This window comes from Epinephelus moara, chromosome 21, assembly GCF_006386435.1.
Source record: "Epinephelus moara isolate mb chromosome 21, YSFRI_EMoa_1.0, whole genome shotgun sequence".
In the NCBI taxonomy this organism is placed as follows: Eukaryota; Metazoa; Chordata; class Actinopteri; order Perciformes; family Serranidae; genus Epinephelus; species Epinephelus moara.
In genome coordinates, this window is record NC_065526.1 from 16,330,068 (window position 1) to 16,340,102 (window position 10,035).

General features: G+C 42.2%; 1 protein-coding gene across 1 annotated transcript in view; it reads right to left on the reverse strand.

Annotated features, from left to right (window-relative positions):
* asip2b (agouti signaling protein, nonagouti homolog (mouse) 2b) overlaps positions 1-9,397 on the reverse strand; it is a 34,722-nt gene extending 25,325 nt beyond the window's left edge. Inside the window, exon 1 of the mRNA XM_050032597.1 lies at positions 9,252-9,397. The gene's annotated coding sequence lies outside the window, so the exon portion shown is untranslated. The remainder of the gene's footprint in view (positions 1-9,251) is intronic.
* Positions 9,398-10,035: the final 638 nt, after the last annotated feature.

The window sequence follows — 10,035 nt, forward strand, 5'->3', positions numbered from 1 at the left end:
GGGGGGGGGGGGGGGGGGGGGGGAAATGTGGCACCAACAAAGTTTCTGGGTGGATGTGAGCTTCTGGAATACGCAAAACCTTTATACTTTTTGGCTCATCATCATAGACAGTGCCCTGTCCGCATGGCTCTCAGTGGAATCTGTGCTCATGATGATAATCGTGAAAAAGCTCATATGCCGGTTAATGTCAAACAGATCAGGGGCATCCTGTCTGGTTTCACAAAGAAAGACTCTGTCAATGTCTAGGTTAGGTTGGCTTAGGTCTAACTAATAGTCAGAATTCAGATAGACCTCTAAATCCTGTTCTTCAAGGCTGACTTCTTTATAATCTCATGTTGCTACTTTGCAATTAATTCTGGGTAAATTAAGACTTTATCTGAACTAAAAGCATGAGTGGGCAGCAGTCAGGTCTGGTCAATAAACTGTCCAGTTCTGTTTACTCCAGCAGAAAAGTTTGTCTTTAATAGTTACTGGCATTTTAAGAAGAAAATTCAGCCAACATTTTTGGCAAACCGCAAAATTATGAGCCACGGTTTCCCTGTCTTTGGTCAGCAGGTGTTCACATGAAACATGGCTATTAAATGGTAAGTTTGATATTTTTCAGCCTGGACCCATGGACCCATTCCCATGCGGGAACAACAACTGGGCTGTAGCCAGCGGCCTCAAAATAGGCCGCAATGTAATCAATCTGGGCATGTTGGTTAATTTATGTCCACTAAAAGTGCTTGTTTTGCCCTTTGACACCCTCTGATTTTTATTCTGAGAGCCAGAAGAATTTATGGAAAGCACACCTACGGAGATAGAGCGCTGTGTAAAAAAGTAAGATCCTTTTTGTTTAACCAGAAACAGCCCTGAAATGGATATCACAAACTCCGCCAGACTCCATTTAATCATGCATAGAGACAAACACATTTTTCCCATCTGGGTGAATAAAGCATTTCAACCGAAACAGAGTTGCTGATTGTTAGAACAGTGAAAAGACAAAACAAGGTGTCTTTTGAGGGTTTTGTTTCATTAGACTTTAAATGAAGTATGTTTTACGACGGTACAAAGGCTATTTAAAGGGAGTCTGTTGGCTTCGGTGATAGTGATTTTGGGGCTATATCTGGTTAAAAACATATGGATCTTGCACTTTAACAAAAATGTCTGTCTCTGTAGGGAACCTTTCCATAAATTATCAGACAACTACATTAACAATCTGAGACTGTCAGAGGCAAAAACAAACACTTTCAGTGAACGTAAATTGATGGTGCTTATGCTCTTGGTAGGTATATACTGCATCCTGTACTGTACTGTACTGTTACAGATGGTTTATGCTGATTAAGATTTAACAGAAGTCTTTGGTGCTTGGACACCAGAGAGAGATATTTTGTGATCGGGGGACATCTGAGCGACAGCAGGATAAATCCCCTCATGGAGTCCAGACACTGGTGGGGGTTGTGGTGGCTGCTGACTCTGAGGCTGCCGACTACTGAGGCGTATGAGGCTAATGAATCCGTGAAGACCAGGTGGTGATGGGGAGGTGAAGGGCGCGCGCTATGGCAGCAAGAAGGAGCCACGGCAGAGAAAGAACCATATTTGAAATGAGGAGCAGTAAGATCATAGACAGACAGAAGGCCCGTTTCCACTGAAGAAGTTCCCGGTACTATTTGGGGGGCAGGAACTACTACAGGAACGTCCTCTTGCTCGGCTCTCTCAACCGCCGTGTCTCCACTGAGAGAGCGGAGTACGAGGAAGGTTCCTGTAAAGTTACGGGCTCTGGATGTGACGTAATCGTTGCGCGACCATTTTGACCGGGGCGACGTAGGGACGTTGTTAGCTGTTAGCCGATAGCGGTGTCTGTAATAACTCAGTAAATGGCCCGTGAAAAAAACATTTTTTCCAGCGGATGTCTTAGTTACAACATGATTGAGCTAACTGGAGTAGTTTCATGTCGTATCCGACAACGGGAGGCTTTTAACAGATGCTGTTGTGAGCTGTCCCTGTCAGCTGCAGCCACTACTGATGCTTTCCAGACATCGTGATTTCCCATAACTGAATAAATACCACACATAGCAACACAAAACTGCTTTGCTAGCTCAATCATGTTGTAACTAAGATATCCGCTGGAAAGAATATTTTTTTCACGGGCCATTTAGTGAGTTTTTTTTACATGGCGGCGGAAGCTATATGAACGAGCTAACCCTCGTCTGCTGAGTTTTAAAAATGCCGGCTATTTTGTAGCTTTCTGTTCACGTCACATCCCTCCTTGAGTATATCCAATCAGCACCAAGTAAACCCCAAGCCCCAGCCAGGAGTCTTTCGGGGCCGTTCTGAGTACCTACCCCGAGGCAGGGACTTGTTTAGCCCCTGTAAAAGTTCCGGAACTCTGTCCTTAGGGGGTGGTTCCTGCGGTGGAGACACGCACCAACAGCCCCGGCCCCGTAAAATTACCCCTTAGTTCCTGCGGTGGAAACGGGCCTAGAGATGGTGTTGGTTGGTTGTGAATCAGCTGATGACTCAAATGACCTACCCCAGACAACGACACCTGGAGATAGTGAGTGAACATACTTGCAAGGAGTGAATGCAGGGTGAGAAAGAAACTTCAAGCCTGAGCATGAAAAGTAAGAGCTTCATTAGTCACATGGGCACCAAACATTGGAAAATAGGGTCCAGGTTGAAAAATACTAAACACTGAGCATAGCATTAGTTCAAGCAGGAAACAATGTCAAGATCAGCTCACATCCCAGCTACATCAGCTGATCTCAAACAGCCCAATCAACTGATGGAGCAGCTGATTGATGGAGGGGAGTCAGCTGATAGATCACATGATTCCCTTCTCTGCCACCAATTGGCGAATCTCATTCAGGGCGCCCTATTTAAACTGCTCTGGCCCGCCTACTGTTGCTGCTTCCTCTGCAAACCGCTTTGCAACCTGCCTCCACCCCAGCTCCTCCTTTTCATGATGTGTCTGACTTATCAATGTCATTTCTGTTTGTCACTGATGCTGCTCTGTTCTGTTCCTGGGGGTCATTGCTGCTGCTCGCCCTGCCTTAGGCTTTCCATGTAGGCGCATGGAAGGGCAGGGAGGTTTGCTCTCTCTGCCTCATGCTTTCTTCGTTTGCGTGTGGAAGGGCAGAGAGGTGTGCTCTCTCCGCCTTAAGGCTTTCCAAGCACGTGTGTGGAAGGGCAGAGAGGTGTGCTCTCTCCATCTTAAGGCTTTCCGAGCAGGTGCATAGAAGAGGCTTTGTGCCTAATCCCGAGGAAAGGTGGAGAGGCCCCAGAACAGAGCCATACCACCAAATGTAATACTGCAAATGGAAATAAAGTTTTCTTTGACTTAAGTTGTCCTGATCACGACTGAATTACCCTTTAGCTCTGAGTTAGCTGCCTCATAGGGTGGCTAATTTATTTAGCCTGAAAATAAGTCTTTCTTTTTTTTGTTTGTTTTTTGCGAAGCTGTCTAACTTGCATCCATCTGATCTAAGAGCAAAATTAAGACTGGCATGATATTACCAACCAGTCTAAAATATCTTGCACGCATGTAGATAAAAACGACCAATATCCTTACCAGCAGGGTTGGGTTATGAACTAGTCAAAGTGGCTCCACTGCCCTGTGGCCACAAACCTCCAGGTTAACTCTGGGGCTTTGAGTTTGTGGTAACTGTATTCCAAATGCATTTGAGAACATCCACTAAAGCAGGATATATACTGAAATTATCCACTTAGGGGCCTAGTGTCAAAATTGAATTTCACTGCCTTTATTATTTCAGGTGATATCATCTTTATATAGACACATTCCTAAATAAATGTACTTTTAATAAAATCCCCACAAACTAATTTAAAAACAGAAGCCACAGGGTAGGGTTGCATTCCAGAGTAGAATACTTGTCTGTGTCTGGAGCTCAAGATAAAATATAATCAGTCCGGCATATATAGCACGTTGTGTGCACTGCATGGATTCATGATGGGCACATTAAGGGATACACACATAATGCAAATAAGGTGGGAGAAACAAAGGGGTCAGCAGGGTCCCAAAGCCTCCCACTGGGTGAATCACATCACGCGAACTGAGATCAACAGCATCACCTCCGTTATCAGTGCCTTTTTGGGAAGCCATAAGTTGCATTCTGTGTGTTGTTGGACTCAAGGCTTGACAAGGTATTCTCAGCATAGAAAAATCCCCATACAACTGCAGCATGTGTCTCCCATGGCAAAAAAACACATTGCAATTTACGTCCCACCGAGTCAAGTTTTCTGTCTGGCTCCAGAATACTCCATCGTAAATATGCATATATGATTTCAACCTCTGAGCTCATTTTACAAATTACAGGTCAGGATATATTTTGAAAACCTTTCCAGTACAGCGTGTCCTATTGTCCGAGTCTCCTGAGCACATGAAAATGTATAAAACAAGTGGTCTATATTAAAATATCAGGAAGTCTCTGATGTGTTGTCAGTTTAAGTAATTATACAGGATATTATTTGCTGCAGAATTGATCATGAACTACCTGAACAATTTATTCAGCTGTTTTCCCATGTTTCTGTGTTTAAATGACTAATGGAAACAACATTTTTACGAGCCTGCGAAACAGATTAGATTATAACCAATCAGGGCAAGTTTGCACCGTCAATTTACGTCCACTAAAAGTGCTTGCTCTTGGCGATGACAGGCTCAGATTGTTATTAACTGTCCCATGTTTTTCCATTTAAGAGACAAATAGAAACAACTTTTTAAATTGGTCCAGTATTGAGTGAGAGAGCACTGCAGCAACATAACCACTGTAAACATGTTTGTACCATCAATTTAAGACCACTGAAAGTGTTTGTTTATGCTGCTGTTGAGCTTATATTGGTATTATAAGGGTCTGACAACATTATGAAAAGGATCCCTACGGGGAAAGACTTTTTTTTAATGAGTAAAGTCCTTTCTGTTTAACAGAAACAGCCCAGAAAATGCTGTGACCAAACCCACCAGACTCCATTTAAATCAACTATAAATTTAGCATGTATAGAGCCAGCATATTGAACTGGGTGAATTAAGGGTTTATTTCAACCAAGAGTTGGTTATTGTTGGAACAGTGGAAAGATGAACCAAGACGGTTTTGTGAGTTTTATTTTGTTTCTGAATGAGGTGTGCTTTCTGATGATGAAATTAAAATGAACCTACTTTTTACTCGATAGCAATTTCTTGTTAAACAAAAAGGATCGCCCCAAGTAGTCGTACTGCAGCCTGTTAAGCAGCTGCTGGCTGTGGTGATCTCACTCAATACTAGACTAATTTCAAAAGGCCAGGCCAGATGAGATATGTTCTCCCTCCAGCGTGTTCTGGGTCTACCCCGGGCCTCCTACCTCCTAATCAATGTAAGATGATTGGATTAAAGTATAAGAGCAGTGCGGTGGTAGGTTGGCTGACTTTTTAGGCTAAAAATAAGTCAGTCTGTAGTTTTGAACACATTTTGTTGTAATGTAATGAAGTAACAATACTTTATTATAGTTTTAGTTAACTTTCAATTTTACTCCACCACAATTCCTAAATGAAAAATATATACTTCTTCTCCCCAAGCATGTGTTACTTACTACAAAATAGGGAAGGATGGGAGGAAGGGACGGACAAATGAAGGAATGGGAGGGAGGGAAAAAAATGTTTTTGTTCTTTACATCCTTTATGTTGTAAAAATAATGTAGGCTCAAATTTTAAGGTGGTGTAAATGTAAAGAAGAAGCCACTGTATTCTCCAGTATCCATGTGAATATGTTTTGTTAAGACAGTTTTGCTCAGCCTCATTCATTCATTTTCTGTAACCGCTTATCCTGTTAGCAGGGGGCTGGAGCCTAGCTGACATTGGGATTGGCGAGGTACATCCTGGACAAGTTGCCAGACTATCACAGGGCTGACACATAGAGACAAACAACCATTCACACTCACATTCACACTTACAGCCAATCTAGAGTCACCACTTAACCTAGGATGCATGTCTTTGGACTGTGGGAGGAAGCCGGAGTACCTGGAGACACAGTTCTCCCGCTGACACATCGAGAACATGCAAACTCCACACAGAAGAGTTCCCCCACCTCAGATTGGAACCAGGAACCCTCCTGCTGTGAGGCAACAATGCTAACCACTGCACCACTGTGCCACCCGCACCAATTCTCATCTATCATTTTAAAATTGGAGACTGCAGAGAGGGCAAGTGATGACTGAAGGAGTTAAAGATTTGTGCTCTGCTGTAGTGTATCAGCCCCGGATAGTCAAAGGTTTTCTTTAAATCCAGTAAGTTGTGAAAAAAAAACGTGTCTTTCTTCAGGTGTAATATATGCTCCACTTTTAAGGTGGTGTCCATGTTGAGAGGAAATAAATTTAATCTACTGTGATTCTCAAAATTCTCATTGTTGCTTTTTTATTACCAGCATTAACTTGTACTTTTACTCTCAGTACTTAAGCACATTTAATAATAGAATTATTTTTGATACTCATATACAGTAAACATCAGGTACTCTAGGACTTTTACTGTAACAGGTGACTTTAACTTCTACCTGAGTCATTTTCTACTACTACTACTACTTCATCCAACGCTGCTGATGTCTTGTTATGTTGAGAAGTTATTCAGGATAGTGGGCCAATGCTGCAAAATAGTCAAAAACGATTTGAACAATATGTTCAGCTGTTGATGAGTTACAGGATTCTGAAACTTACGTCAAGGAGGATGAAGCACTTGTATCGTTTGTATTTATGGTCAGTATTTCTTCTCCTCAGAGTGTCTGTTTTCCTGTAGAACGCCAAGACGCTAATTCCACCGACAACTGTAGGAAATGGATTAATGGTTTGAGATGTAAAATGGAAATCCATATAACTGCTTTCCATCACTGCGACATTGGCTTTTCCCTCAGTGATCAAATAAGTAATGAACAGCTGGCAGATGACTGAGCTTCTGACAGTCTGGTGCTGAGTTTGTGTGGGATTCGCTTCACAGCAAGACCCACTGGGTCATTGCCAAGACTGTCACCACTAAGTATCAATACACGCCCAGGTCTGTTTACAATTTCAGTCTGTTAAAGACACAATCTGCGGCAGTCCATCACAATTAAAAGCGAAAAGGACTCGCCGCTCCCAACTAATCTGATATATTAATGTTTTTTGATGCTGATCCTTACCTGGGATAGTGACATTGTTTCTGCAAGTCTTGATATGAAGTCCCAAGTCAAGTTCAAGTCCTAATATTTGTGTTTCAAGTCCCTAAATAAGTCAAATTTTTGTATGCCTACTGGTCTGCACTTTCCCTTCCTGCTCATGCGATGCAATTGCCTGCTGTGGGAAAGTGCTGCCACTTTGCCAAGAAGATGTGAATCATGCCACGCTTTGTTTCTTTTTTACAACCTAATCTTTCATCTGTGGCCATGGGGAGTTGCTCCAAGTCAATATGCTCAAGTCCAAGTATGGTCACGAGTCATTGGGGTCTAAGTGAAAGCCAAGTTGCAAGTCTATTGCAATTATTCAAAACACTTATTCTCAGTGCTATCAGCAGCTGTGGTTGCTTTTTCTTTGAGTCACAAATTAACTTGATTAACTTGCTGCTCCAGGATTTGGACAGAGTCTGTAACTCTTTATAGCTGCATGTTTTCTCTCATGATAAGCGATGTTATGAAATATATCAATGTGTGTATCAGTTTCTTTTACTATTGGACAGTGGTGTCATACTCATTCGGGCCTCATACAACTCAGTTTGATCTCAAGTGAAATTTTTTTACCCTTTCTTTAGTGTAAAGTCGTTATCTCGTTTAAGACCGAATTGTCAGCTTCTTACAGTCAGCTCAAACTCCGCAGAGTGGGTGGACTCTAAGGTCTGAACCGAGGCAAGAAAAGAAGTGCAACTACTTTCTGAAAATGTTCACAAACCAGATGATGAAATGTCTAAAGAAAGAAAAAAAAGTGTTTCCATCATTACGCCTCAGTTTGTCATCATGCATGTCTTCACCGTCTTAGTTTGGCTTTGATGCTGATATTATTTCATTACCAGTAAGATGGCTAGCTGCCACAGCTGCATCCCTGATCTCTCAGCTTCAACTAAAAACAGACGGGTGTTTCCTCAAACCTTCCAATAATTCATTTATCTTCTCTACGCTCAGTTCTCCTTGCATGTTGTTGTGTTTTTCACCATGATGAGTCTGATAGGAGCGCCAAATATTATATGCCTTGAGCGCTGATGGTTTTGTGGCCACACAGAGCACACTGGCTTCACATTTAGCTGGTGAATGAATAGGAATTGGTCAGTCGCAATGCTTCAGAGTCAGAACCACTTTTATTGGCCAAGTATGTGCACACATACAAGGAATTTGACATTGCATTGCTCTCAATTTACTTACACATAAATAGACATAACAGCAAGGGACAAGGACAGCAAAGCTAAACAAATAAAGGTGGAACGTAGACAGGACTGTTACGTACACAAGATTGTGAAAGAATAGGTGCTAATAGCCATCAATAAAAATGATTTAAAACTGCCATTACAGTCTTGTGGTTGCATGCCTCCAAGTACCAGTCTGGTTTTGTTTGAAAGCAAATCATTGGACAGCTGATGGATTCTGATTCCGAGGCTTTCACAGCTTTAAACTGGACAAACTGTGGTTTCATTCTGCTTTGATTCAGTCTCGTCTTTGATGGGAGGGTTGCTGACAGTCCTGAAGCTGACATAACAAATGTGTTAGCAAACAGGAGAAATTGCAATAGCGCAACTTATTGAAAATTTGGAATCTGGATCCTATTTTCTGTGTTTTTGTGTCTGAGTGACTAATAGGAGCAACCATTTTTGAAACGGGTTCAGCGCTGAGCAAGACCGCTACAGCCTACAGCGGTGAAACAGACTGCAATGTAATCACTCAGGGCTGTAGTGCACCATTAATTTACATTGATTAAAAGTGGTTGTTTTTGCCACTTACAAGCTCAGATTGTCTTATGAGTGTCTGACAACATTACAAAAGGAACCCTACAGAGGAATGAAATGTTTTTCCGTACCTTTCACTTGTTCTGGTCTGTTAGGTGTTAAAATCTCACTAACAACACAACAAGACTTGTTCTGAAATCTTGCAGACTTTTTTTATGTTGTCAAAATCAGCTAAATATTGAGCCAAGACATTGAAAATCTTTCGGATAAAAATAATATTTGCTTTCTGAACTCCAACACAACAAACCATCACTCCTCTCTCTGAATCCGCTTTTACGTTGGGAAACTCCGTCTACAACGTGCTTGAGATGCGCAAACGTTGAGGACTTACCTCAGATTCCGGATTCCTCTCTTATCCTGAAGCCTCCTTTAGGAATCTGATCCCGTTTGATTCGGCAGTGAGAACCTCTTGCGACCGCATGCCTTTGCTTGCGTCGACCCCAGCAGGGTTCGAGCCCTGGACCTTCATCCCCAAACCATCACTCCTCTCTCTAACTCTCACTTGTGTTTCGACTGTTTTCTTCCTGCAACTACACACCTCTCGTGAGATGTCAGAACGAGACTTCTCTTTACTGAGACTTGGACACAAAGAGATTGACGGTGCAGAAAAATGCTTTACTTCCCTTTGCGTTATGTTGTAAGACACTCATAATAACAATCTGACCCGGTCAGCGGTAAGAACAAGTGCTCACAGCTGACATAAATTGAAGGGGCGTGCCTGTGACGAGTGGTTACACTGCAGCCTGTTTCGCACATTTGTTTTCCCACAAGTCACATAGACACAAAAACATGCGATATTTTTTTTGTTTTCATTTCATCTTCTCAAATGTTGACGCTTTGTCATCAGATTTTCACCTGTTACATGCATTGTGTCTTTTCAAATTCACTTCTGTTTTCACAGGAAATTTACAGTTTCTGCTTGTTGCACTCTCTGTACACGTGGGGAAGCAAACAACAGGCTCCCAGGGAAATGTCCAGGGTTTGACTGGAAAGTCCAGCTCTTTATATTATGTTGTTGCCGAGCATGTTACAACCTCACACTGTCACTGCCATAAAAGGTACGTTTTTGTGTCGTTGTCTGACACTGAAATCAATGACAAAGAAGCGGCTGAAAA